Source organism: Bactrocera neohumeralis, chromosome 3 (assembly GCF_024586455.1).
Source record: "Bactrocera neohumeralis isolate Rockhampton chromosome 3, APGP_CSIRO_Bneo_wtdbg2-racon-allhic-juicebox.fasta_v2, whole genome shotgun sequence".
In the NCBI taxonomy this organism is placed as follows: Eukaryota; Metazoa; Arthropoda; class Insecta; order Diptera; family Tephritidae; genus Bactrocera; species Bactrocera neohumeralis.
In genome coordinates this window covers 6,824,025-6,846,561 of record NC_065920.1, presented here as the reverse complement: position 1 = coordinate 6,846,561, position 22,537 = coordinate 6,824,025, and the positions used below count along the sequence as shown (strand labels likewise).

General features: G+C 35.5%; 1 protein-coding gene across 1 annotated transcript in view; it reads left to right on the top strand.

Annotated features, from left to right (window-relative positions):
* The first annotated feature begins 9,267 nt into the window (after positions 1-9,267).
* LOC126754062 (homeotic protein ocelliless) overlaps positions 9,268-22,537 on the top strand; it is a 98,757-nt gene continuing 85,487 nt past the window's right edge. The window contains 1 exon segment of the mRNA XM_050465939.1: positions 9,268-10,398. The gene's annotated coding sequence lies outside the window, so the exon portion shown is untranslated.

Genomic DNA, 22,537 nt, shown 5'->3' with positions numbered 1-22,537 from the left:
AGGGCGCAGCTTTTGACGACTGTATCTCCAAAGCTAATTCTTGGATCAGTTCAATATTCTAGAAATGTAATATAATTTAATAGGGCAATGTTTTTTTTTGGATCCATGGAACCCATGTACATAATACCTTAATACGGTTGGACAGTTCCAAAAACTACTCTGGTCTATTACTTGTTATACTTTGATATCGAATATCAGCTACCTCGTTATGCTTCATTTTAATTACACTTTTGAAGTTTTCGTTCGTACCTCCATATTTTACTCAAAAAAAATCTATATTTTGAGAACCAATTTTTCTACCATTACGATTTTAAGACTATACTAAAGTTTGATCCACTTCGAGATTCCCCACTCTTTCAAAGAAAAAACACAGAAAATTCAAATTTAATTAAAAATATATATTATCATTCGAAAAAACATTCTTTGGCATTTATTTTTTGAAGATTATCTCTTTCAAATGTTGTCCGCGGCTATGTTTCACATGGTCCATCCGTTGAGTCTAATTTTCGATGACTCGTTCAAGCATTTCGACTGGTAACTGGCGAATCACATCTGCTTTGCTCCAAGGCCTGAAACGAAGCGGGATTGTCCGCAAAGACTTTAGAGTTTACATATCCCAACAGGAAATGGTCTAACCGGCCCAGAACGTGAAATTATCTGTTCACCGAAATGTTCTCTCAATAAATCCACTGATTGATGCGATGTTTACGAAGTGCCACCGTCTTGTTGAAACCAAATGTCGACGAGAAATTTTAATTGGCGCTTTCAGTTTTACACTGAAGACATTTGTCCACATTTCAACTACTATATCCATTTAGTTCGATTATTCATGTTATGTGAGCAATAATTGTTACAGAATAGCTAATTTTTGTGCAAAGATTTTTGATTTTTGCAATGTTTTTTTTTATAGTAATAAAAATTTGTGGATATGAATACTTCCTGACATGAATCAGTCAATAAAAAGGGTTTTTAAAAGTATCAGGTAAATCAGTCTAATAGAACCTGAGAAATAATGGTTATCGCTTTGAAAAGACAGTTTGGAGAAAAACGGTTTAAAGTTCCGATCGAACCAGTTTGAATGCCGGGTCAGAAAAATACATATACTTATATCTCCGAAAGTAATTTTAATTTTTAAAATTCCTTTGTAGATATATTCTTGAATAGATAAACTTTAATAATAAAAAAAAAATATAAAAAAATAAAAAAAAAATAAAAAATATGTTAGAAAATAAAAAATAGATTTTGTCTTTTATTTAAAAATATATTTATAAAATAAAATACTATTTTTTTATTTTTTTTTTCAAAATATATTTTTTATTATATCTATTTATATATAAATTTAAAAATATATTTTTATAATAAAAAAATTAAATTATTTAACTTAATTAATATTTCCTTAACTTATAATGGTCGAAATGTGGCTTCTAGTAACGAGCTATGTTATCTTGAAGTCAAAACTTATAAGGTTCAATTAAAAACTTAGGTATGAAGTATTACGAGAAATAATATCGTAAATTTCACCAGAAGCGTTGAAGGTCTGAATATGTAGAAATAATCAAGCTTCCAGGTATTGGCTATTGGTAATTATTTCTCTAACATTTGAAACACGATTTGGAGCAAAGAAAAATTTTCTACAGAAAATATAAGCAAGAAATTAAGGATATGACGCCTTGGAATATGCAACCTTTTTTATTTTGTTAATATTTAATTATGTTATATCGAATGTACTGGATTCTAGAGTATAGTGTCAAGATTTTAACAGTGAAATATCACAGTTCTAAGTTCTTTCTGTGGGCATAATCTGCCCAGAACACTATAAAACGTGCTGAGAGGCTGCTTAAGGCTAATTTGCTTAGCCAAATATCTACAAAGTGTTGTTATCAATAATTTTTTCACTAGCCTTGGTTATATACCATTTGGCCAGGTCGTTCTTAGCGCTTCCTACTTACTTTCATTGCTTCCGTTACTGTAGCCATTGCATTAACCCAACTCACCATCCTGCCCGCTGCACGAAGCATGAAGACCCAGCTGTGGCATTGGTGGCCACCCACAACAACAATGAGATATACAATCAAATACAAACGCATACATACACAGACTTGCAGTTGCGCGCTCACTCACACATTTTATCGCAAGGCGTGCGCCGGGCTCACTCACACTTGCTAACTTACACACACACACAATTGATTTTTTTATAGTTTGGTTTTTGTTATTTTTGTTTTTGTTTCACTTTTGCTGTAGGTGGTATGAAATTGATGTAATTTATATGGGCACTTGACTGGCTAAATTGCCTTTCGAGGAAATTTTATATTCTACTTAAGTTTAATGGAAAATAATTAATTTCATTCCGACTGAGTTGTGAGCACGCGAATTTTTCTACATACATACCCATGTAATAATGTAAGTGTGAGTGTTTGAATGCATGCTTAATGCATATAACTCCAGCACTCTTTGACGCCGACGCTGCTGTTGGCCCACAACATGGCGTTGGGGGGCCCGAAATCGGGCTGTTGAGGCCAATGAATTATTGCAAGTGAAATTGCGCTGCTCCATTGCTCTAGCGTCGGCTACAAACGGGTGCTTCACCATTTACGCAAGTTGCACAGGTTGCTTATAAAACGTAAAGCAGTTGACAGCACGTTGAGGAGCGGGTAAGGCGAAGGCACACTGGACTTAAATGAACGATGCGCTTACATTTCTGCTTTCAATTTACAAAATTGGTTACTTTGGTGCGCCGCTGGAATACCTGTGTTTGTGTGTGTGTGTGTGTGCGACTGTTACAGTTAATGTGCTCATGGTCGCAGCCGCATTTGAAACGGTAAATTTTCGCCATCCATACAACTTGGTGGCCTACCGCCCAGCCATTTAGTGGTGTGTTGGTGCCTCATCATCAACGCTACGAGTTAGCCAAATGAGTCTGTAAAGACCGTAACGCACAAATTTATTGGTTTCTCAAGTCATCCTGCCAGCCAGTTGCCTCCTGCGCGCCCGCTCACTCGCTTTAAGTGCGTGGTGGGGGCACAAGGCACATAAAAGTAGCGGGCAATTCGCCATTTTGCCGCATTTACAATATTTATGGTCACTCGTGCTACCAATAGCTGTCGCTTGTATGTATTAGTGTGCGTGTGTGTATGTGTGAGTTGATGTTTATACACATACACATACTTAAAACACATAAACGCTTTTCATATACTTAAATAAAGTTTAATGCGTTCGTATGTATGTATGTCTCCCACTCAGTGCCTCTCAGTGTGTGTGGCTGCGTGTGTTAACGATAGGCGTTACCTGCCTCCTCCTGCTGCTTCGTTGCGGAGTTCGGTGGCTCGGTAATGCGTTCACTTTAAATTACATTGCGGTTTTATTGATGCGGCAAATGCAATAAAAAATGCCAAATTGCCAGCAAACATTTATTCACTTTACTCAATGTATTTATTTATTTATTTACTCACGTACATTTATGTCCTACATACATACATACATACATACTTATTTACTATTGGCTCATTGAAATTGTTGCTGTTATTTTTATTGCATTTACGTTTATTTGCCTCGGTGTGCCTCCGTGTGCTACTCCATCGATTGGGACATTTGCGGAAATTTATGAGTGCGTCGGTAGCGTCCAATAGCTGGTCATAAATTCTATGTGCCACTTATTTTTGTTGCACTCACAAGGCATATATACTTTCATACATATATAGAACTATATAAATATACAGCTTTATATAACTGTTTAGTCCTCCATCGCACTGTTTATTTTGAAGTGCCTGGGATATCTATAAATTATGGTCCTCAATTTTATTGCCTTAAAAGTGGTTATAAAAAGTTTTCCTTGGCCACTGAAAGCAATTAGATAGTTGTGTATGCCGATCACATATTGCCACCATGGCTGTTGTTAAAGGTGATGTCTTTCTTATAAATTTTTAATATAAAAGGCAAGTTAAAAAAGTTGGTTGATGAATAACTTAGACACAATCTTTTGAAAGTAGGCTGCTCTCAATTCGCATAAGAGCATTTACTCTACAAAATCTCGATAAACATATTTTTTTGTTGGATTTTCGATACCAAATCTTGCTGAAATTCTACTTCTTATTTGAGTTCAAAGCCACAATTTGATCGAAGAAAACTACAAATAAGGCATACCGAAAAGATATTTTCAACGCGACTAGACATCCTCGTCTGAAATTTCACGACAAGATCAGCAGCGATCCTCGGTCCTATGGGGACATCAGTCTTCTCCAGTCGGTTATAGTAGTTCTTTTTATTGGAGGTGTTTTTTTACGTGGCTGGTTCCAAAACCAGCACACAACCCTTGGGATGGATATTTTGCCATCTCATTTTAGCTCGCCTCAAACTGATGGTTTTTGGCTAATCAGAGGACTAAGTGGTCTGGGACCGGAAGTCGTGAGACATATGTAAAATAATCGTTTCTGGCCACTCCTCACTTGGGTGAGTTTCTACACCAGGCTCCATCCTCCATCAGTCTCCATCTAGTACTTGGATAAGTACTGCTCGAAAGAGCTCATGAAGCCCATTGACCCGCGCTAGCTCATGTGGTCGGATAGGTAGTAAAAGTTCAAGAAATTACATAATTCTTGGCATCAAGCAGGTGTTCGATTCTTCAAATTGGGATCAAGTTAGCACGGAGTTATTTTTCGCACAGAAAAACTCCTATTATTAGCATGAACGTCTGGGGATTGGATTGGCTTAAAGCTGACCGCAAGGATCCAACTGTTGTTCATATATTTGGAATCTGTTGATGAACACTCTCAAAATCTTCTTCTCTTGGACTGTTTGTTAGGTTAGTTTCAATAGCTGAACTTCAAGTAGGAGATCGCACTTGGACCATTATATACAGTCCTCTCTGAAGTTTGAAAAAAGCGCCTTGAGCCCAATACAAATCGGCTTAGACGATTTATTTCTATTTCCACCAGCTCAGTGGGATGTCTACCATTTATTGAAGCCTTGATATCGTAAAGACGGGACAGTCAAGAAGAAAGTGTTGACATTATTCTACCTCGTCTTCTTCCAAACTTTTCTACAATTGCCATCCGGTAAAATTCTTAACCTTTTTGCGTAGACGAAACGGCAAAGACTAGTTGTAACCCTACTACCAGAGAAATATTAGTTTTATAGCAAGCAAAGAGTACACTGTACCTCTAGCAATCCATGAGGAGTCAAACGGATCTTTCGACAGCGTGAGATTGATTTAATGGTACTTCAGCACTGGTTGAGATCTCACGCAATCTAGCTAATCTAGACATGGAGAGACCTTTCTACTGACAGGGCGACTAGGGTTTTTTTCTTGCCAGCTCACTTGCTTTGCAGTGAACTGCGATTCCGCCCTGTACCCTGGTACCTATACTTTACTTAAATTGATCATTTCTTAACTGGCCTCAAGCTTGCGGTTAATGAGCTCATTCCTCATTGTCCAATTTAATCATTTATCGTTCTCCAGGCTGCATCAACTCGGAGGTAACCTGCCCTTAGTGATATCGCATCCCGGTTCTTCTGACAACGCGACTGAACTTGAACTCGCGGTTAACGAGCTAATCCTACTCATTGTCCAATTCGAAGCTAATGTCGGGTCCGGGAGTTGAAGACCGCAGGTCATGCAGTGTTACACAGGATACGTCAATAAACGCCCCTTGGTGATACCATATCCCGGTGATATAAAGCTCAAACGCTCCTCTGTAAGCTTTATCGCCACTGAATTTCTCCAAGCGTCTTATTTTGGCGAAATTTTGTGGGTTATAGGACCGAAATATCTCATTTTTTCTTTATTTGATCAGTAAAGAAGGCTTTCGTTGCATTTCTCGAAAGATTAAAGTTCATTGTTAACTCAACGTCTGATGAATTGAAGATTCACCATAATACACTTATAAATGCCAATATTAATTTAAGGACGTTCTAACCTTATTCTCTCTTCCCTATCTAACCCGCTCGCTGCACTAACTCTAATAACTTTTACATCTGTGCATAAAAATTCATTATTTCCATGAATGTCCTGCCATTTGATAAAAAGCCTTCAACCAATTTGAAAGACACACACAAACACTCACAGTATTCTACGAAAACGAGAACACACACAAAGCTGCAAGAAGTGAGGAGAATAAGGAGCAAAAATAAACGATGAAAAAGAACGTGTGCTTGTGATTCTCAACAAATTCATTTCCTAATTGCAGCTCAGCGATGACACCAGGCAGCCGCCACAATTCAGCAGTCAGTTTAAACGACACAACAAACAACCTATAAGCGCACAGCTGCCAACCAGCAACATCGGTATATGTATATATATGTTTGTATATATATGTATGTATATGTACCGTTATATGTATATATCTCGAAGTCAGCCAGCTAACCGAAAGCTGCATGGAAAGGGATGTGATGGAGATTCGCCGCCAAATGTGTGGCAGGCGAAATTTGATTGCAACATTTACACCGTTAGCTGATGGAGTGAGCTGAAATGGAATAGAGTGGAATAACCATAACAATAAAGGCAATAATTCCCGATAATAAATTAACTGAAATTCACTTACACATAATGTGGTCGGTTGTTGGTGCCTCGAACGGAGAGAATCGTGGGCGCCAGCGACGACAAGGTGGCTGGGTGGTCAACTAACCGTTAGCTGTATGTGAGGGCAGCAGAGAGATTGCTTTTGGAGTAATGGCAGCATGCGAAAGTTAACGAGCGTGCTGCGACTGGAGCGCTGAGCGGGGGCAACGGCGAACGACGTCGGGCGGAGGAAGAGCAGAAAATTAATAAAAATAAATTGAGTTGTCAAAAATGATATCCCAAATAAATTCCACAGTGAGTAATCGTTTGGAGCGGTAAGCGATGCTACAGTGGTGGCGGTGGCGGCGGCGGCAGCGCAAGCTATGGCCACCACCCACTTGAGAGTGTGATGCAGTGAGTGACGCAATGGAAAGGGAGGGGCTGACGACAGAAGAACTTTTTTTCAGTTTTACAGCGTTCTCACATGTTGGCAAGCCACAACAACATGCGATGTAGATGAGTAAGAGTGAGAGAGCGTAATATATAGAGATAAAGAGCGAGAGAGAGGGAGAGTGATAGAGCGATAGAGCGCGGCAATAAATTTGCCGTCATATTAGTAGAGGGAGATTTTGTAAATATAAGACGAAAAAGGAGTAGAAAAAATTATAAAACAACAACAATAAAAGCTGAGGTTAAGATGATGAGGCAAAAAATCAACCTCAAATTGCAGTAATAAAATAAAGTACTCAGGAAAGCGGATAAAAACGAAAAGAATGAAAAAAAATTTAAATTACAATAACAAAAATAAACAAGATACGCGAATTATAGCAACAAAATTGGATTTCCAAGGATATATTTAACGCAGGGAGAAACTATGAACTTAAGGACCACCAGGGAGGACTGTGGAGAGGGATAAAATGAGTGCCAAAGCAGGCAATGAAAACTCAATTTTATTTGTGCGTAAAATCTTCGTGATACCCTTTCGAAATATGTGAGCTTGAGCAAGGAGCCGCGACAGCATAAAGAAATTGCTGAGTTAGCGAGAGCGCAAGAAATGCTGCAAGCAAAAAAAAAATAATAAAAAAAACATAATAATAATATCAACAACAATCTTAAACAGCAACCAAAAGAGAGCACGCACACGCGCATTCGCTGTAGCACACGCCACAAATAGCGGGAAATTCTCATTGGCACAGGGGAAATGTGCGCCATAAGGACAGCCCATCGCGTGCACAAGCCAACGCACATAAATAGCGACAACAAAATGTATACAAAAACAAAACAAACGCAGCTAAGTGAACTCACCCCCAGCGCGCCGCACATTAGCCGCCGCCAGCAACAACAAAACGTGCATTGTCAGCAGCATACATTAAGGCGCCGCCACACGCCCAACCCTCTAACTCATATTTAAGCACAAGTAATAAGCTTGTGTTGTTGGCTGTGCCGCTGTGTGGCATGCAGCAGCTTCGATCGTCAGTCGTTTGCCACACAGTCGCAGCAGCAGCAGCCGCCGCAACTTGCCGCTTTGCGTAAAAGTAAATCGTTGTTGTCACAACAGTGCCGTCGCGCCGCAGGAACGCCAACAACATAATCAATTCAAATTAGAGCAACAGCCAGCAAACATATTAGATCATTCGCCAGCGAGCAGTTTACGTGTAAGCACGCATTGCACCGCTATCCGGTTGTACGATTTCATTTCGTCGTGTTTGTTGTAGCACAACGTTTAAGTGTCGCAAAAACTTTGTTGCAAGTTAGTGGAAATTCGTGCAACACGCGGTTGCGTTTGAAACAAATTGCAAACAATTTTTTAAAAATGTTGATGAACTGCAAATGAAGTTGAAATAAAAGTGGTAGAAAATACGAAATCGAAATTTTTTTCAAATAAAAAAATAAAATAACTGATATATGTTTTCAATAACAAAAGCAATAAAAAGCGTTTGAAAAATAAGTATACATTTATAAAAACAAAAAAAAAAACACAATAATACAAAAAAATATTTGTATGAAATTATCTTTTAATATTTAACTTTTAAACTGTTATAAAACTGTAAGAAAAATTTTGATTATTGAAAAAAAAATATTTTAGTATTAAAAACCACATTTTTAAAGACAAATTTAAAAAGTTTTAATAAATAATTAATTTTCGTATATCAAAAAGCTGCTAAAACTGTAAATAATTATATAGATTATTTAAAAAAAAATTAAAAATTATTAAACAAAAATTAAAAAAATTAAAAATTATATAAAAAATATTTTAAAAATATTTAAAATCAATTATAAATAATAATTTATATAAAATCGCATTTTTAAGGACTAAGTAATTATTTAAATTTTTAAGTTTTTAACTCATAACATATTATAAAATCTACATAAAAAAGCGAAATTCAATAAAAAATCAGATTAAAAGTTTTAAGTGGAAAAATCAATTAAAAATATTATGAAGACAATTAAAAAAAAAAAAAAAACAATTAAATAAAAGCCGAACCACATTAAAAAAAGAACATAAAAATTATAAAAAAAATTTTTTGGGGAAAAAAATTAATTAATAATTATAAATGAATATAAATGATAAAAAGTGATACTTTTCATAATAAAAAAATTGCAGAAAAAAAAATATTTACATGTGTCTTCATAGTTACGATTGAAGAAACAACAACAAAAATAAATAATAATTGCAAAAATTAAATATTATAAATTTAAATGCTAAAAAACTAATTAATTTTGATTGCATTGTGCTTAATTCTATAATTAAGAAAATATAACAGAAAAAAAACATTGAAAAAAAATATTTTAAAAAATATATAAAATAAATATAAAATAAAAAAATTAATATTCCTAAAACCTGATTCAAAAAAACTCCAAAAAATAAAAAAAAAATTACAACTCTTCGCCCCTAAACTGTGCTTTTGAGCTTCCGTAGTGAAAAGTTTGCAAAAACTCACACCCAATTTCAAAATACACACATTGAAAATTCGCCAAAAATCTCCGAAAATTCTGCTATAAAACTTCAAAACTTCAGAAATACTTTAAACATTTGCAGCGCTCCCAAGAAACTAAGCAAAATACAACTCTATTTCAGTTAGAAAATTTACCTTTGCCCAACCGAGTGAGAAAAAAGCTAATAAACTTTCTACAGCGCATTCTTCTTCTTCTTGTTGCTGTTATTATATGCGAAACACGCGCGCATCAAAGTTGAAAAGTGCAATTTAAGTTTAAGCAGCGAAACTTTTGCGCCCACCCACGCAAGTTTTTTTATTTAAACTAAACTATAACTAAATTACACGCCACACGTGTGTTTGCGCTAGTATTGGTGTGCTCACGCATACATACTCGTACATATATTATACATACGTGTGTTGCACTCACCTGCGCTGGCTGACGCTTTCGCTGCGCTGCGCTGCTCGCCTATTTTGTGGATAATTAAACGCGTAATTGTGCGGCACAAAAACTTTCATTGTTGTCGTTGTTGTTGTTGTGTTTTATAAAAGGACGTGATTTTTCTACGCCGTTGACGGACTGAGTGTGTGAGCAGCAAAGAGTTGCGGAATTGAGAAATACACAAGTGAAGGAAAACTTTTTGTTAACTGCGAGACTCGGCTGTTTGTGGAGTGTGTGCGTGTGCGTTTAGTAAATAAAATTGCTGAAGTTGCGAAAAAAAGCTAACTTCGTTCGAACTTTAATAAAAATATATTAAAAATTATAATAACAGTTATATAACTGTAGCTTCTGTGGAAAACGGAAAATATAATTGAAGGTAAAAAAATATACTATAATTGCCTCCTCAGCATTGCAGCGCATTTTCTCGTGTTGACTTCAGCTTTCTTTTTCAAAGCACGCTAGGACGGGTTTCCAAGTAGGAAACCCGCCATATAATTGTCGTCAAAATTTTTACAGACGGAAATAAGGTAAATAAGTTAAATAAATAATAACAAATATTTATATATTTTTTTTAATTCGCCGTCCTGGAAATATAATTGAAAGAAAAAAATTTCGAAATATTATCAAAAAAATTATTGAAGTAATTTATATATACTTCTAGTATAAACATTCTACTAGCATATTATGTGGTTTTCCTGATAAAATTGCCATAAATCTAGACTTGAAATATGTATATCTATACCTTTTTCGGAGATTAGTGGCCTTTAGTTTCCAAAATCTAATACTAATTATCATTGATAACTATTTTCTCATACTCGAAAGATACTTCCAGCTTTTTTTTAAGAATTATTCTCACAAATTATGAAAACATTGCATGAGAGTAATTATATTTCAAATAAATATCATGCGATTTTATGTATACACAAATTAATTGTAATTACTTACTTCCAAATCGAGATTCAAAAATCTGAATTAAGGATTTACGACTTATATACTAAGAGGTTTGTGGTGTATTTGAGGTATTTTGATTACGATTTTCAGTTCAAAAATTTTCCATCACGTACAGCAATTTTTGTCAATTGACAAACCTCGTAAAACTTTCTTACCAGCCATCCCCGGATCTTCTCAATAGAACTTTCATCAGGAGAACAAGCCAGCCATTCCAAAGGATCGATATTTTTACGTTGAAGCCACGTTTTCGTTGACCTGTTTGTATAGATTTTTGCATTGTCTTCTTGAAAAGTGAAAGATTTTCGATGACTGTGTCCCAGAATTTGAAAATGCGACCCATACCATAAGTGAGCCTCAGCCGAAATTGCACTTTGAAAAATATCGTGGCTCTTTCCGTAAATCTAGTCAGTATTACAAAAAGTCGTCTGGGACATCAAGATTGAACTTTTTCTCATCGGAAAAAATCACCTAGGAGCAATATTCCTAATACAACAACAACAAATTAACACTTACCGAGCCAAACGGGGTTAGATCGCCGAAAGAACAGCCCTTGGTCGGATGAAATCCGAGTCAATTCCGGTGCGTAGAACCGGCTGTCGTGGGAATTGCCTAATCGTCCTAATCTTACGTGACGCTAGTCCTTACTCATGCGATTTCGGGCAAAATTGAGACGAGATACTTTATGGTGTGGTTTCAAGAGAGACGCTTTCTGCATTTGCTCACGCACAATGTTAGGATTTCGTTTCACCGCACACCAAATTGTGAAGCTGTAATTTGGTTCTATCTTTTCACTTTCCATATTGACGTCGTTTTATTTGATAACTGTCGATAAATTTCTCTTTCTTGATGTGTGTTAATGATTTTTTTCGACCAGAGTAAGTTCTCTGCCCATAATTTTCTTTGTTACTCTAGTAATTACACACTACTGTTACCGATCTTCGCAAATTCCGAGCAATGGCGCGATTGGTCAAACCATCACCATTCAAAGCGTCTTTAGCTACTTTCTCTTTACGGATTAAGTACCTGTATGATTTTGCGCGGTATTCTCCTATTAGCTAACATAATTTAATAAAATTAATTTATACTCCAAATGGCACTGATCGGATGAGTGTCTTTATAGCAATGAAACACAGTTTTCAGTGCATTCCGCTTACTACATACAATAGTAGGAAAAGTACCGTTAGGAAAAAAATCCTTTTTATAGAATTGTTACCATAAAGCTTTAAAATAAGAACATTTGTTTTGGAATGGGAACATATTCTTTTCAGTATTTCACAGAAGTATAAAGTCATTATAGCAATGAGTCAAAGTGTATTCCAATCTGATCAAAGAGAAAAAAATGTACACAGCAATAAAAATGGACTCTTCGAGTTTTGAAAAAAAATTGGTAATCCGTTGCCTATCTTCGAATGTTGATCGAATGTTGTGTAAATCAATGGCGGTTGATACAACATTCTGCACTGTACCCTACATAACTCATTGTTCCTAGATATCTGCAGCGAACCAAAATTTCTACCGATATCTTACCTTCAGGTTTCGAAATTTTTAGTTGTTGTAAGGTTAGGTGGATTTGTATAAGTTAGAATAGCGCTGGATACTTTCTCAGCAAACTGATAAAGTTGTTGATTTGCGAATTTATCTCACAAAATAAGGAACGTTTTAAGTTTCAAGTGAAAATTACTTGGACGGATAATAGCCGGAATAATTCTCATTATGTCTGCCCGATTGCTGTGGGAACGAACGCCTACTGTAGGTCTATTTATTTGCTTGTATCTCAGATAGAGTACTGTAATTTTGTGGTATGTTTATTACTTTCAATAATGCTACAAACCAGTGCTTTAATATGTGAGTTCGAATGGCGTCTAATTTGAATAAGGAATCATTAAGTGTTTTATGACCAATTTATTCTAAAAATACATATATAAACATTGTATGTAGTAAAGGTGGTTCGATTCGAAGTTTTTATGAGATTTTCTTATAACATTTTTTCAATGTAATATTAGGCAGTTTTAACACAAAAAAGTGGTGTATTGCCAACTGTTTAAAAAATATTTTGTCAAAAATAAATTTAACGAATAAATATATAGTATAAACTGAAAATATTACAAAATAAGCTCTCATGAAAAAATTTTGCTAAAAAAGTTGCCAGCTGTTTGAAAAATTTAAGAAAAATTGAAAATTTAAATATTTTTTCAACTGTTTTACTAAGTAATAAAAATGTGTTAGCACAATAGAAAATCTGAAAAGTTAGTTACTTTGAGTTTTGCCCATTTTACTTTAAAAAATGTGTTAAAAAATATATATGTATATGTATATATCATATATCGTTACCTAAAATGCAAAACAACGTAACATCAAAAAATGGAAATTGAGTTCTTTATTGCTTACGATTCTTTACATCATATTACATAGCTGTAGCATAAAATTTTCAGCTGCCGCCGTCAGATATAACCAATATATAACCATTTTATAACCAAAACCCATTTTTTTCAATATGAGTGGTTTTTATTACATCGTTTTTCCTTCTCGTGTAAAATTATGAAAAGTGATGTTACGTTATTTTGCGTTTTAGGTGACGAAATGTATGTATGTATGTATGCCGAAATATCTCAATTACCATTGCTTGCTGATAAGCATCGCGGCACAGCACTCAGCACTCATTGCTATTTCAGCTTCCTTTTTTACTGTTAAGCGGTGTAGTGTCGCCGCACCGACGGCTACTTCAGGCATCCTTCAGCGCTGAAGTGTTTTCTTTCATGCCTTTCCTGTGAAATTACACACGATTTAATAATGCAGCACTCAGCGCTTAAATTAAATCAGTTGTGAAACAAAAGAGGGTAATTAAAAAAAGAAAAACTAATTTAAATTCCTGCATATAAAATTTTTTTAAAGAAAGGTGAAACGTAGAGGTTGAACTATACTGAATTGTATGTTTGTAAATATTTGGGATATCTAATTATTCAGTTAATTTGAGGTTATGTGGTAATAGTTAGTTAGAAAAAAATATAGTGTAGACTTTTACTGAACTTCAAAAAACAAAAAATTAAAAAGAAAACTAATAAAATTAAAAAAAAAAAGATTTTCGTACATAGAGTTTCAAACTTTTTAAAAATCTCACTAAATAAAAAAGAAATTAAAAATAAATTTAAAAAAAAATTTAAAAATTTAATTAATTAATTTAATTTTTTTAAATTTTTTTATAATAATTAATTTAATTTAATTCATTTTTTTTTAAATTTTTTTAATTAATTAATTTAATTTATTTAATTTTTTTTTAATTTTGGTTAAATTTTTTAAATTAAATTTTTATTAATTTTGATAAATTTTGTTTTTAAATTAAATTTTAAATATTTTTATACAAAAAAGTTTGAATTCAAATTTTTTTAAATACAAAACACTGAAAAAATAGTGAAATCAGCTATTCGATTGCAAAAAGTGCTCAATTAAAAATGGCTTTGAATAATTGATGATAATTAAAAGGCGACTGTCGAATAAGCTACCAAAGACAAGCTCCATAACTGCCATAACTGGGGGTGACCAACAAGCAGCAGCGGCCAATGGATATACGCAGCATACACGCAGACTTAATTGTATCATAATATATACATACACACACCTACACATGTGGGGTCCAAAGAAGTTTTTTATGGTACCTCGACATGAACTCATGTTTTGCATATGAATCATTTGGAGCAGAAAAGCGAAGCGCCATCGAAACAAATACGGTACCGGTTGGGTGATGCTGGCGTTGGTACGCATAAGCCCTCTAGGAAGTTGTAAACGAACTGATTTTGATTTGTATATTTTTTGCTGGAAGACAAGGAACCTGCTGGGCGGCCAAAAAAGTTTGAAGATGAGGAGCTGGCAGCATTACTCGATTTAAATTGTTGTCAAACACATTAGGTGGGATCAGAAGGGCTTGCTGTATTATGAGCCTAAAATTATGCTACACTCTATGCTTAAATCTTCAAGTCAGCTGAGTCAGCAGCTGAGCCAACAGCTGATCAACCCAAAGTGCTAATATTGACCATTTCGTTATAGCCCGAAATATTATTTTAATGCTAACAAAATATCATGTAAAAAATTATTCGGATTGAGAGCAATTTCCTAGTGGGTGCTTGTATATGCAATCGCTTACTTACATTTATACCCCAACCAGCGCTGCGGTGGAGCATATGTAGCCTGTGCTGCACGACGTTGAACGCCGCCAATGACCAATAAAATAATATGCCAAATGCAAAGTCAAGCCGCCAAATTAAAATTTGTGCAAACAGTACTGCACAACAACAAGAACAACGCAAAAAGCAACAAAATAACAAATATCGTTGAAATTAAATTGATAAACCACAAATTAATTGGACGGTCGTTGGCTGAGTGTGGCTCCAGTGTGTGTGGACCAGGCATGGCTAGTCGATTGGAGAGCGCCAAGCGCACTACCGCCACACGCCATTGGAGCCACGCCAATGCGGGTGAAAACGAAACACACACTTATACACTTTTGGTATTGAGGAGTTTACTTATGTATGTGTGCGTGTGTTTGGTGCACCATTGGCCGCCATATTCTTTGGGTGGACAAATTAAAAAAAATTACAAAAAAATATAATTTTGCTTTGCATTCGTTTTTTCATGTTTTTGCGCGCGATTTTTCTCTTTCATTGCAAATTTCGTTTTAATTTGACTCAATTCAATAAAGAAATTATTGAATGAAATTGCGGAAATTCGATTGAACTCAATGGGTATATATATGTATATATTCTGTATTCATGTATATATATGATCTATAGACAGACAAATATGTCGCCGTTACACAAATGCATTCGTTGACCGTCCACCAGCTGCGGCTTATCCTCTATCTATCAGCGTCTCCATCCATCGCCTCATCCTCCTTCTATCATCATATCCATTCATCTCGTCTGTCCGTTTTTTGCATTCAATTGAACTTAAATTGAATTGATGATTGCAAATTAAAAGTGGAATGCGCTAATTCGCAATTTTCCTATAAAACCGCAGAAGAAATGAAATTATTTTGCCAGCGTTGAGCAGTTTGAAGCTTGAGTAATTAGTTTGCGTACAGCAAATCAGTGTTTGTATTGAATTTTATAATAAAAATAATTGTTGCAAATTTGTAGCTTTGATGGGTGATTTTTATAAAAGCTTGGTTCCATTTTTACAATGTAAGATTACTCTAAAAATTTTACACAATATTGCTGAGTGGGAATTTTAGACTGGCCTACCCGTTTAGAGGTTTTAAAAGGCTTGAAAGCTAATAAGGAGAAACTTTTCTTTCATTTGCTCGGTGCTCAGTTAGCTCAGTGTACATAAAAAGTTTGTATGTAGGTAAAAATTACATTGTTTTTTTGACATCTAAAATAGACAATCACTTGACTTATCTTAATGCAATTTAATATAGATATCTATATAGCTTGAGTTCTCATATATACCATATTTATTCTCTTTATGATTGCAGTTAACTATAGATATGTATGGCCTTTATATTTCATATGCATTTCTTCTAATTTATTGGCGTAGATTTACATTTACCTTAGTAGAACTCCGAATTTTAAATTTTTACTTCCAAGTTTTTCGACATTACAATTTGTAAAATTTTCGAAAAAGATCTTTATTTCTAATTATTTATCATATTTATATAATGAAAGCTTAGCATACATATGTCTTAATTGCTTTAATCGCATCTGATAATATCATTCACAGTAAAAACGAAAAATTTATTCAGTGGCCTCTGAGCTTTTGTGCTTCCTAAAAGCTCTTAAGCTTTTAAGTTTACCGAGATCGTCAGTTTTTTGGCATATAACAGAGAAGTTTAATAATTTAGCTCATGAGCCTATGAGCTTTTGGGCTTCCTAAAGCTCTTAAGCTTTTAAGTTTACTGAGATCGTCAGTCAGCCTATAAGCTTTTAAGCTTTCAAAAGCTCTTAAGCTTTTAGGCTTAGTTATATCGTCAGTTATTTGGCATATAACAAACAGTTATACAATTCATGCAGAATATTGTTCTAATCTCGAAACGTGTGATGTTAGAAACTATGTTACAAAATATTTAGCCGTCTGAGATTTTCAAGAGAAAGAGTCGGATATAGTTATTCTCTATGCTATATGCAATTTTTCCACATCCATTCGTGTATACTGATTTTCAGAATATGAACTCAAAGTATTGGCGAGAAAACACCTCAATACAGAATATTCTCCTTTAACAATTTTCGACTTGGACTATTTTTAGCGATTTTGTTAAAAAAAATATATAAATAAAGCTATCATGTTCATAAAGTGTATGTATTTTCTAGTCTCTTCTATATCAGAAATCGACAAATGCTTTCGAGGAATAAAGATTTTTAAAATACACTCAGTCCTTTTTTTACGCGATTTTCGGTTCTGCCACTAATCGCGTAAAAAAAAACTAAAAATGGTTATTTTACCCAAATTAACTGACGAATTGGATCCGAATATAAAAAATATTGCGTATTAACAAAATATACGCGAAAAAAATATCAAAAGCAATACATTTTAAAAAAATTATCGAGTAGGATTATTTTCAATAAATACAAATCAAAAACCATATATCTGAGTTCAGTAGAAAATAGGTAGATTTATTGAAAAAACCGTTGAATGCTGTTTAATCACTATCATTATCCGTAGTTTAAATTATTTTTAGCCGCTTATTTTGATGGCCGGCACTGATATCACTCAGAATTTGTATCAGAATCAATAGTAAGAACTTTTGGAATTGATGTTCTGATTGAGTTTCCAGACTGAGTTTGCTACGTATATATAAAAAGTTCGGAAATAGTTATTTGAATGCTTATACGATTTTTCCAATAAATTCCATTAGTTCTTTATATTTAAGAATATGAACTCAATTATTTTTTGAGAAAATTCACCAGTTCGGAATATATCATTTGCTACAAAATTTCGACTTCCAATTCTATTTGCTTAAGAGATTTTTAAGAAAGCAAAAAACGAAAAAAAGCAATCGCGTTAAAGTGAGAATATTCGTAAAAAAAAGTTTTGCGTTGCAATCTTAACCGCGTTAAGTGAAATCGTAAAAAATGCTTTCGAGTAAAATAAAGATTCTGAGTAATACGGTGTTCAGATGTTCCGATTTATTCGATTATTTTGGAGAACTTTGAATATTATTAGAACTGCATTAGTTTTTTTTGTCTTCTGTAAAAATTGTCGAATATTTTGAGTTGAATCAAAGTACTTTCTTCGAGATCAAAACCTCGAAACCATAAGCAACTCATTATTTATCGAACTTTGTTTGGTACTCTAAGCTTTCATGAGATTATTGTGGAGCTTAGCATCATAACAAAGCCAGCAGCTGTAGTCTGAGAATTTGGTCTCAAAACATATGATGGCAAAAGATCATTTATATTCTATTATAACAAGAGAAGGAGGTAATAACGCTCGAAACCCCTTCACATGCTGGTGTCATCAATCATCAAATTTGTCAGACATTAACTGCAAATAAAAACACCCAACTTGCGCAGGAGATGATACGAACCAGCAACAAGTTCATTACTCCCTTCACCCAAAGAAACTATTGTCGTCTCAGCTACATCCACCTCCCACCAAACCGCCAGCACTCCTTTGTTTGTCCTTTTGCTTGTCGAGTGCGCTGATATCCTTTGTGTTTGTGTAATTAAAGAGAAAATTGTGCAATGAAGTTGACAATGCAATTAACCCTTTGAGAGCTGATGACAAAACAGAAGCCATACACAAAAAAAAAAATACAATGACAATAATGCTGAAATAACTGCACGCCATGCAACGCGAGTGGCAAGTTCAACTGTCTACAAATCGAAAGGGTTGACTTTTGCGCGCCGCCAAGCGTCGAGTTCGGGCTGATTGGTTAGTTGGCTGGTGGCTTGCGCTAAGCGCTAAGGGTTGATGACACACATCAAGTGGCAATGCAATAACAACAATGACAACTGCCTGTTATACAGCGAGCTGCTGGCCGCAGGTGGGTGGCGGTGTGGACGCTTGACTGCAGCGCGTATTATCTAAGCAAATGTCGCTGCTGCTTGCTATACTCGCCCCCTGCACCGCTGGTGTGGCATGCGGCTGCCGGTAATTTAATTTAGCTACTAAAAATATCACACTCGCCGTTCCATATGCCGTTACACTAGGCACTCGAGCAGCCCGCTGCGCTGGAAATCGTGATATTTCTTGATTTCAGCGCAATTTGCGCGCAAATCAGCAAATCACAGTGCAAAAATCACATAAATATTATTGCAAGCTAAAGCACATAGCTCAACACACCTACATACGTGTAAGAAGGTACAACTTCGTGTGTTGTTTGCCAGCGCGTATATTTAGCTGCAAGCGCGCGGCACTTACGCTCGCGATACGCCGCGCCACAATTGCCACAATCAAATTCAAAAACAATTCGCTTAATTCGCTGGCGGGTAATCAGCAAGTGGATAGCGACACCAGACAGCTCACATTTGACGCTTACATTTGTGTACGTATGTATGTGTGTTGTATGAGTGAAAGTTCACTGTCGTTGCTTAATGAAGTATATAGGCGGTTGGCGGATACAAGCTCGTGGCGGTTAATGCATTTTAGGACGCGCCGGCAGCGTTATGAGCGTCTGCGGGCATTTTTCGAGTGCATTTTGTCTAAGCTTGAGTGCATAGAATGCAATTTTAGGAAAATATTTTTTTTAGAAGTAAAAATTAATAACAATACTTTCTTATTTGCTTTCTTAATATTATATATTGGGTAGTCGAAAAAGTCTTTTCGTATTTCTAATCAAGCTTCAACTTATGTTTTTATATTTATAATGAACTTTAATGAACAATATGTACTATTGATAACGACCACTTTTTGTAATTTTTCGGCTAGAAACATTATTCCATCAGTGTAAAACTTTTCTGGTTTCTCGGTGAAAAACTAACAAAAAGTAATGTTCACAGGTTTCTCTTGAAGCCAACTTTACTCCGTTACAGGAGTTCAGCATTGACCGAAACAAATGGTAGTCCGATGGTGCAAGTTCAGGGCTATATGGTGGATGCATCAAAACTTCCCAGCCAAGTTTTCCCAGTTTTTGCCGAGTCATCAAAGATATGTGTGGTCTAGCGTTGTCCTGTTGAAAGACGAAGCCCTTTCTGTTGATCAGTTCTGGCCGTGTTTTTCGATTGCTTGCTTCAATCTCATCAGTTGTTTACAATAAAATGTAGAATCAATTGTTCGACTAGGCTGGAGCAGCTCATAGTGAATGATTCCTTTCCAATCCCACCAAACACTCAGCATAACCTTTCGTGCCGTCCATCCTGGCTTTGCGACCATGTGTTGAGCTTCACCACACATGGACCATACAACATTATTGTTGTATTTGATCCAATTTTCGTTTCCTGTAAACCTTCGCTTCAGAAATGGTTCGATTTTATTTAATTTCGGCAAAGAATCGTAGATGTCCATTAATGGTATGTGACGGTTCTGGTCAATCTTTTCCATAATTTCATCGACTTTTTCAACGATAAGTCGACCAGAGCGAGGTGTATCTTTCACATCGAAATTTCCAGAACGGAAGCGAGCGAACCGTTTTGGTGCTACACGAACTGATACAGCATCGTCTCCGTAAACGTCACAAATGTCATTGGGGGCTCACGTGGCACTTTTCCCTCTTTTATACAAAAATTTCAAAAATATAGCGGGTTTCTTCATTATTTTCATTCATTTATTCTCATTTCACTTTGAACAGCGGTAACTTTTTTTTAACTTCCCCGAATTTAATTTTTTTTTTGTTGATTTAAGCTTAAAATCTCACCTTTCCAACACCATATGGTATGACACAATGTGATTGGTAGCCCTGGAGATATACGACTGCAACGACATCTATTGACAAAATACGAAAAGACTTTTTCGTCAATATTATTTTTTTTTCATTCTCCTAAAAAAATTAAAAGTTATAAATTACAAATTTTTAATTAAAATAAAATAAATTAATAATTAAAATTATTTTTTAATTAAAATAAAATAAATTAATAATTAAAATTATTTTTAATAAAAATATTTTTTTTTATTTTATTTTTAAATATTTTCAGCTTATATATTTAATTATTTATTAGAATATCCTACCTTTAAAGCACAGCACACGAATTTGTGGTGCACTGAAAAAAAAGTTCTAAAAAATTAATTATACCGTTACAAATATACAAATATTATTTATAAACTTTATCTAACCGAGCTTTTATTCGCGGGCACTGCAACCATTTCAAAGTCAATTTGCGTGGAATTACCACAGCTGACTTTTAACTGACATACTGCCCCCATATACCCACATCAACACACACACAGCGATGCATTCTAATTTTTGCGCTGATGGCATGCAACAACAACACATACACACAGTCAGCGGCTGCAAGTTACATCAGCGCGCTAATCCGCGACCGGCTGCCTGCCCAATTTGCATTTGAGGCGGCGCGTAACCGTGTGCAACCGGTAGTTGTAACGCCAACGCGCGCAACACCTTCACACCGCCGAGCGCTGCCGCCTTTGACATGCAATGCGCTCACTTACTGCGCTCCACTCCTGCTCTCCTTCCCCGCTTGCTGTCGAAGCTCCTTTTACGATCGTCTAATTCGCTTAGTTGCACCGCCAACACTAATACGCCTATCAGCAACAGCACCGGTGTCCGGTGTCGCCAACAAGGCAACAACAAAAGCAACACTGCTTGGCACATTAGCTCATCACATCATCAGCTGTTGCACATCCGCATTGTCTAGCGCGGCATTAATTGGGTTAAATGTCGGCTGTTGTGCATATGTAAAAATAGCTGAATGTGTTTGCATGTGCATGTGTGTGTGTGCACGTGCGCGACTGACTGTGAACTTTTGAGACGAGGCTCAATGGCGTTCATTGTTCATAAAATTATGGATATCATATGCAAGTATAATTATATTTATAACTTTTGGTTAGGAAACACTTCACTTACACACACAGACATGCACATATATGCAAGGCGCAAAAAGTTAATAAACTCAATTTTCACATTGCTGTAGCATACTTTGTGGCGCATGCGCAGGCAATGCCTTCTTTCGGTAGCCTTCTTTCGGTAGTAATAACAGCATAATAATGTTTTTATATGAAATTATGAAAGTATATATGAGTGAATGTATGTGTATATATACATATATATGCATAATGTATGCTTGTCAGCTGAATTGCTTAATTCAATTTGTAAATTCGAAAGTATGCGCAGCAATTTGATTAATCGTAGGGCTGACTGGCTGGCTGGCTGCCCAGCTTATGCTCGCCGCATAAACATAACAAAGAGTGCCATATTCTTTACACACATACTAACTAGTAGCTACACTTAGGGTCCATGACTGCAACGAGTTTTATGTTGAAGACAATTGCTGCCACATAATTTGCCACAAGTGTCGGACAAGCACTAATTGGCAGACAGACTTATGCATATGCATGCTGGCGCACATTCATACGCACACACAAACGTATTTTTGTAATATAATTACATACCCATACATACATATATACATATATATACTCTAGTCTTGTGTCTTTGCTCGCCGAATTTGACCGCCAGGCATTCCAGCAGGAACATGTGTACCCAGGCGATCTTTTTTCGCTAACCCCCTCTCTCGGGTCTTCACTATGCACATATGTAGTTGTTTTATGTATATGCATACAAGCACATTCGCACACAGAGTTTCGTGCAATTTCACGCAATTCCCATAT